General features: G+C 43.3%; 1 long non-coding RNA gene and 1 other non-coding gene across 2 annotated transcripts; one reads left to right on the top strand and one right to left on the bottom strand.

Annotated features, from left to right (window-relative positions):
- The first annotated feature begins 219 nt into the window (after nt 1–219).
- LOC119245449 (U6 spliceosomal RNA) lies at nt 220–326 on the top strand. Its single transcript, XR_005125367.1, has one exon. It is a non-coding gene; the product is annotated as a U6 spliceosomal RNA (small nuclear RNA).
- A 433-nt stretch (nt 327–759) lies between these two features.
- On the bottom strand, nt 760–5,837 carry LOC119244964 (uncharacterized). The gene is made up of 3 exons (XR_008551885.1): nt 5,698–5,837; nt 2,837–3,067; nt 760–957 (listed from the first exon to the last, which is right to left on the bottom strand). It is a non-coding gene; the product is annotated as an uncharacterized LOC119244964 (long non-coding RNA).
- Between the last annotated feature and the right edge of the window lie 297 nt (nt 5,838–6,134).

Below are 6,134 nucleotides of genomic sequence, written 5' to 3'. Positions count from 1 at the left end.
GACTGGATTGGAGAGTGTGTTCAGAGTGCAATGCATGTGCTCTTCCCAGAATCCCAGACCAACAGCCCCCTAAAACCTCTGGAACATCTCCTACTTGGTTCCACAGGAGGGGGAAAGGATCACTTCCTGTGGAAGAGGCAAGGTTTTTTCCTGTAGTTTGCTGATTTATGCATGCCGGGACACCCTCTAGCCTCAGGATCTCATTTAAACGGGGTTCTTGTGCTCGCATCGGCCGCACATATACTAAAATTGGAACGATACCGAGAAGATTAGCATGGCCCCTGCACAAGGAGGACATGCAAATTCGTGAAGCATTCCATATTTTTTAGGATGAAAACAAGGGGGTTGGGAATTGTATGGGTACAATAACTGACGAAAATGCATACATTGTGCAAAAATGAAAAATGATGTAAAAAATAAAATAAAAAGAAATAAATCCAAATAAATAAATAAATAAACAGGGTTCTTAATACTGTTTACACTTTGTAGCATTTTGTAATCAGTTCCCCCCTCCCCTAGCTCACCCTGCCAGCACACAAGCTCCTTGCACAACCTCTCTGTATCAACAGGGAAAATTGCATCACTGACTTTAACTCTGTTCCTTCTTGTAGCCAAGCCCTTGGTCATGTGACTTTGCAATTGACTGGTGGTCAATTGCCATCTTCATGAGGGATTTAAACAAAAAATTCAAAGTATGATATTTGACATTTATAATGCTAAGTAAATGTAAAAAAGTGAAATAAATTTTCAGGCGTTACATTCTGTAAGTTTGTAGCATTTATACTCCCACAAATATTAAAGTGGCACTAAAACTTTTGGGGTGCCCTCTATTTACCCATCTGTGGACTTTGGGTTCAGCCAGCTTTCTGACGTCAGCACTAAAAGTTAGGAGGAAGAAATGGATACTGGTCCAAAGACAACAAAACTGCCCAGCTGAGTGTCCCCTTGATCACCGGCCTGTGTGTGCAAGAGAAGTAAATGGTCGTTGGTTGAAACTAAGTGAATGGACGTTGGTTGAAACTGAGTATATAGTCGTTGGTTGAGATTTAGGATGGTTTGTTACATTGCGATGGTTAATGAATATCCCTTATTACCAATGGTGGTTAATGAATACCTCTCATTACCAATGGTATTGAAAATGTTACCATTAAGTAGGGTCCTGCCTATGATAGGTTCTTAGTAAATATTAATTGCATTAAATTAGCAAATTCATGGACTGTGCTTTGGGGAACAAAGAGAACTTTTGTTCTCAAGGTTAATTATTTGTTTCATTAATTAAGAACTGCTTTCAATTGAGATGTTAACTCAATAGGGTATTTGGGAAAGCTGTTTTTTAACATTCTAAGACTTAAGACTTGGCAACTGCAAACCTGCTTGTGAAAGGCAAGTAGTCAATAAATCCCAAGGGTTTGAGCTTCTGTATTAAACATATAGTAGGCTTTAAAGAGAGACATGAAACAGAAGTATAGTTCTTTTCTTCTGTACTAAATCTTTGAAATCTGGTGTATATTTTACACTGAAAGCACATTTTGACTTGGATCAAAAATTATTGATTTGGATTTAGATTTCAGAAAGTTTACCACTGGCAAAAGTAGAGTTACATAACTAAGTTCTGAACATACTTAAAATTTTTCTAATAATTAGCTCAAATTAAGAATAAATTAGAATTTACTTTTTTCATCCTACTAGTCACATTGCCAGGACTCTATATCCAGTGAGACTTGTAGCTACCATATTGGACAGAGTAGGTCTGGATGTTCCATCAACATCTTCCCCAACCCCTCAGCAGCTTTTTTTATCCACCATAAATTGATCTGTTAGCTAGAAGTTCAATTGTTATCCTTGACCCCTACCTCTTCCTATCCCAGCATCTCACCAGTCACAAGTCCTTTTGGATCCATCTCATTTATGACTCACTAGTCCATCCATCTCTCCATCTGTAGTGCCACTTTTGTAGGTCAGATTTCTCTAGTCTCTTACCTGAATGATCACACCAGCCTCCCCTCTGGACTCCTCAACTCCTGCCTTCACCCCAGCCCTACTGGTTTCTTCTCCCTCCCGGAGAAGCTTGATCTTTCTAACACAGAGCTCTGGGGTCCATGTCTTCTCCAGCTTGAATCTTTCTCATGGCTCACTGGGTCCCCTGGGATAAGCTCCAGACTCTTCGATGTGACTTAGGAGGTCTTTCTGACTTCTCCACCCTCACATTCTCTGTTCCAATCAAGTCATAATGCTGTTCCTTGGGTTTTCTCTGGATCTCTGAGTCTTTGCACATGATAGTCATTCTGAATGGCATCTCTTCTCCTCCTGCACCTCCAGCCCATCCTTCCACTTACCTCTCCTTCCATTTACTCCTAGGTCCCTCCAGGCTGTATTAGGAGCTCCTTATCAGCACTGCCACATTCCTGGTACTTCCCTGTCCCTGCAACCTTCTGACATTGAGGGCAGAGCTCTGTGTGACAGTGGGCTGGGTCTGCTTTCTTCACTGGTGTATCCCCAGTGCCTTGAACTGTGCCTAGAGTAGGTGCCTAGCAATATATGTTGGATAAATTACAGACCTAGCCTCCCCCACCAATCTGCCATCTTGCATCCTATTGTTCAGAAACATCCCAGAGGTGGGAAGTAAATCCAACCTATAGGGGAGCAAGTAATGCCACCCCAAAATGTCTTTGACAAGAGGCTTATTTCATAGGGGGGGGGCTTCTAAAGGCCAGGAGGAGGTTACTTTTGAAATCAACATTTACATGTAAACTCTCTATAAGGGTGTCTCCCTCAGTGTACAGGGAAGAGCTCCGTAATTATTCTCAATAGAGAACACAGAATGTAATCTGCATACCTTTGTTTACTGTGCCTTCCGTGGTAAGCTCCCTTACTGATCTTCCTTTCTCTGCCACAAAGTCCTTCTGTCTTAGCCAAGCTATTTAAAATGGTTCTTGAAGCCATGAGCTGAGTTATTCAGTCTTGTTTGGTCTCTCCACTTGTACGGGAGATATCCATGTTATCACTAAACTTCTTGACTTTTTTTCTCTTATCAATCTGTCTGATGTTTGTTTGCTTATTTGCCAGCCTAGAAGAACCAAGGGGGGTACAGGATAATTTTCTTTGTGCCCTGACAATCCCTGTTTTTTGAAAAATCAACTCCCAATACAAATCTGACCCTAGTGGGCTAATGGGATTGATAGCCATAGTGACAGTGTAACTAACACACCTTCCAAAGTGTCCCTTGATCTACTAGAGTAATTGTTCTACTTTTACATCCTAGTTTGAAACCCGCCAATGGCTTCTCATTTAAAATACAACTCACATTCTCTTTATAACCTACTGAATAATCTGACCCTGTCCACTTCCCCATCACATCTTCCACTCTTCTTCATCACCTGTTTTCTCTCTGTCACTGGGGTCCAGCCACACCATACTGAGCCCTCTGTTTCTACCGCAGGACCTTTGCACTTGCTGTACCTCTGCCTGACTTGTCTCCTATCTCATCTCAGTTCAGTAAAGTATCCTCTTTCCCAGTCCCTCTGAATTCCATTCTTATTTTAGATTTGTCTGTAGCATTTAGCTTTGTCTGACACTGTTTCATATATTTACTTTCTTATTTGCAATTTGTCTTTCCCCACTTGAATATAAATTCCTCCAGGTCAAGGATTTTGTGGTCTCATTCATTGTTGTTTCCCTGGTGCCTTGAAAGTAGAAGGTGCTCAATAGCTGCTTGTGCATTGACTGGACAATTAGAGATTTGAACTTTTCAGCAGGTAAAATACTCTAAGGGACCAGTTTAGGCAGGTCCCAAGCATTCTTCCTTTCTCACTTTATAGTTGCTTTGTCAATTTTATCAATCAGTGGCAATGCTGTCTTTCCATTTTGAGGTGCACAGGCTTACTCATGGGTTCACAGTTTTGAGTTGGAACAAGTGATTGGTGTAACCTTCACTTTGCCACTGCTGGAGGCAGTCAGCTGAACTTGCTTTCTGTGCTACCACAACAGGTGTAAGAATTCTGCCCTGGGCAAGCCCTTCCTGCCACTTTACTGAGAATGTTTACACAGAGCTAGAGCATCTTGGAGCGACATCATTATATTTGTTAGCTTAATGTTTAGTTCTAGCAAATAGCAATGTTCTTATGTAACTGGCGTTCTAGCCAGGAAGGGAAAAAAGAGGAAAAAATAATTAGCATTTCCTCAATGAAATTAGCAGTCTCCAGCAGGGTAACTATCCCTCCTACTCCTTAATTTAAATGAATGTGCATGTGGCTAGTGACTGAGGCATTAGTCACCACCGAAGCTCAGCTCTCCTGCCCTGCTCTGCAGAGGGCGTTCTTGGAGTCCTAGTGAAATCCGGACTATAAAGACTCCAGGGGAGAAATAAAGTGGAAACAAAACAACCTCTTGCCAACCCAGGCTCTGCTTTAAAGAAAGAGCAATGTCTACTGAATAATTCAGCCCCGCCTGTCAAAATATTTTTTTTTAGGGGTGGGCTATTCATTTGGAAATACTCCAGAGGCTTTTTAATTACAGCCTTTAGTGTATTTTCTGGGCTGAAATGAGGCCTTGATTTTCTCATTTTCTTCTGCACGTCACATGTCTGGCTTTGGAAAGGCGGCGGTTGGTGTGCCTGAGGTTAAGTGTGCGGTTACCCCCGCTCCCAGAATGCACACCCCTTTAATGGGGCCGGGAACCAGCATGGGAACTTGTAATTATTTCCTCCTGGGAAGTTGTTAGTGCTTCCTACTCTGTTACAATTTTCTTCTGTGATTGGGCCTTTATTGTCTGTCCTTGGGGTTCTCTGAGGAGGGTCTGGGCCCATAGGGCTAACAGGAGCAACACCCTAGGGGAGTTTTGCTTTTCAGCATTTCATATCTTCAGGGTGAGGCCCAAGGAGGGCATCTACGGTCTAACAAGATATTCAAGAAGAACTGACTGGTGACAAAATTTTACCTTTTCAATAATAATAATAATAATAATAATAATAATAATAATAATACTCCTATCTTGTGCTCCAATTCTCTGTTAGCTCTCTCTGTAACCTTATTCCTGCCTCCACAATAGCTCTGTGTGATGGGTCTAATTATGCCCACTTCACAGATGGGGAAACTGAGACTCAGTGAGGGCAAAATACATGCCTAAGGTCACAGAGCTGGCAGAGGTCATTGTGGAGACTGAAGCCCAGTACTGTCTGGTCTGAAAGCCTTTGATCTTCCTTTGCTGCTAAATGAACGCTCCAGATCAAGGCAGGAAGGTGGTGATCTGGGAAACTGACTTCCATGCTGCCTTTGTTTAGGGCCTAGGGCTTCGTGAGAATCCCCGCAGCATGCTGGTTGGAGAGCCCAGACACTCTTCTCCTGGGGATGAAGCGTCAGGGATGCTCTGGCTGACCTCATGGTACACTCATCACTTAGACAGACGTAGGGGTTTGAATCCTGGCTCTGCCACTACCAGCTGAACAATATTCCCCACATATACCATAATCCCAGGAACCCATGGATGTTAACTCCTCTGGCAAAAAGGACTCTGCAGATGTGATTAAGTTCAGGATCTCGAGTTGGGGAGATGATCCTGGATGATCTGGTGATCCCACGGTCATCCCAAGGGTCCTGAGAAGAGGGAGGCGGCGGGAGGGTTGAGAATGAAGTGGAGCAGGACAACTGCTGCTATACTGAAATATTCTGAAATAGCCAAGTGGGTTTATAAGCAGCATACCTTATTTCTCACATTTCCGTAGATGAGGAACTCCAAGTTCAAGGCACCTGCAGGTCTTTTGTCTGTAAGAGCCTGCTTCCTGGCTCATTGGCAGCACCCTGGCTGTGTCCTTGTGTGGAGGGGTGAGGGAGCTCCCTGGGGTCTCCTTTATAAGGGCACTGATCCTGTTCACAGGGGCTCCACCCTCATAACCTAGTCACCTCACAAAGGATCTGCCTCCTGACACTATCACACTGCGTGTCAAGTTTTAACCTATGAACTTGGGAGGGACACACACATCATCTAGGTACGTGAGCAGAGACAAAGGCAGGGGCCGTGAGCCAAGGAATGTAGGCACCACTAGAAACTGGAGGAGACTAGTATGTGGATTGTCTCCTAGAGCCTCTAGAAGGAACCAGCCTTCTTGACATGTTGACTTCAACCCATGAGACAGATTT

This window comes from Talpa occidentalis, unplaced genomic scaffold (assembly GCF_014898055.3).
Source record: "Talpa occidentalis isolate TD23 unplaced genomic scaffold, MPIMG_talOcc4v2.1 talOcc4.14, whole genome shotgun sequence".
In the NCBI taxonomy this organism is placed as follows: domain Eukaryota; kingdom Metazoa; phylum Chordata; class Mammalia; order Eulipotyphla; family Talpidae; genus Talpa; species Talpa occidentalis.
The sequence above is the reverse complement of the archived record's forward strand: the minus strand, read 5'-3'. Positions and strand labels throughout refer to the sequence as shown.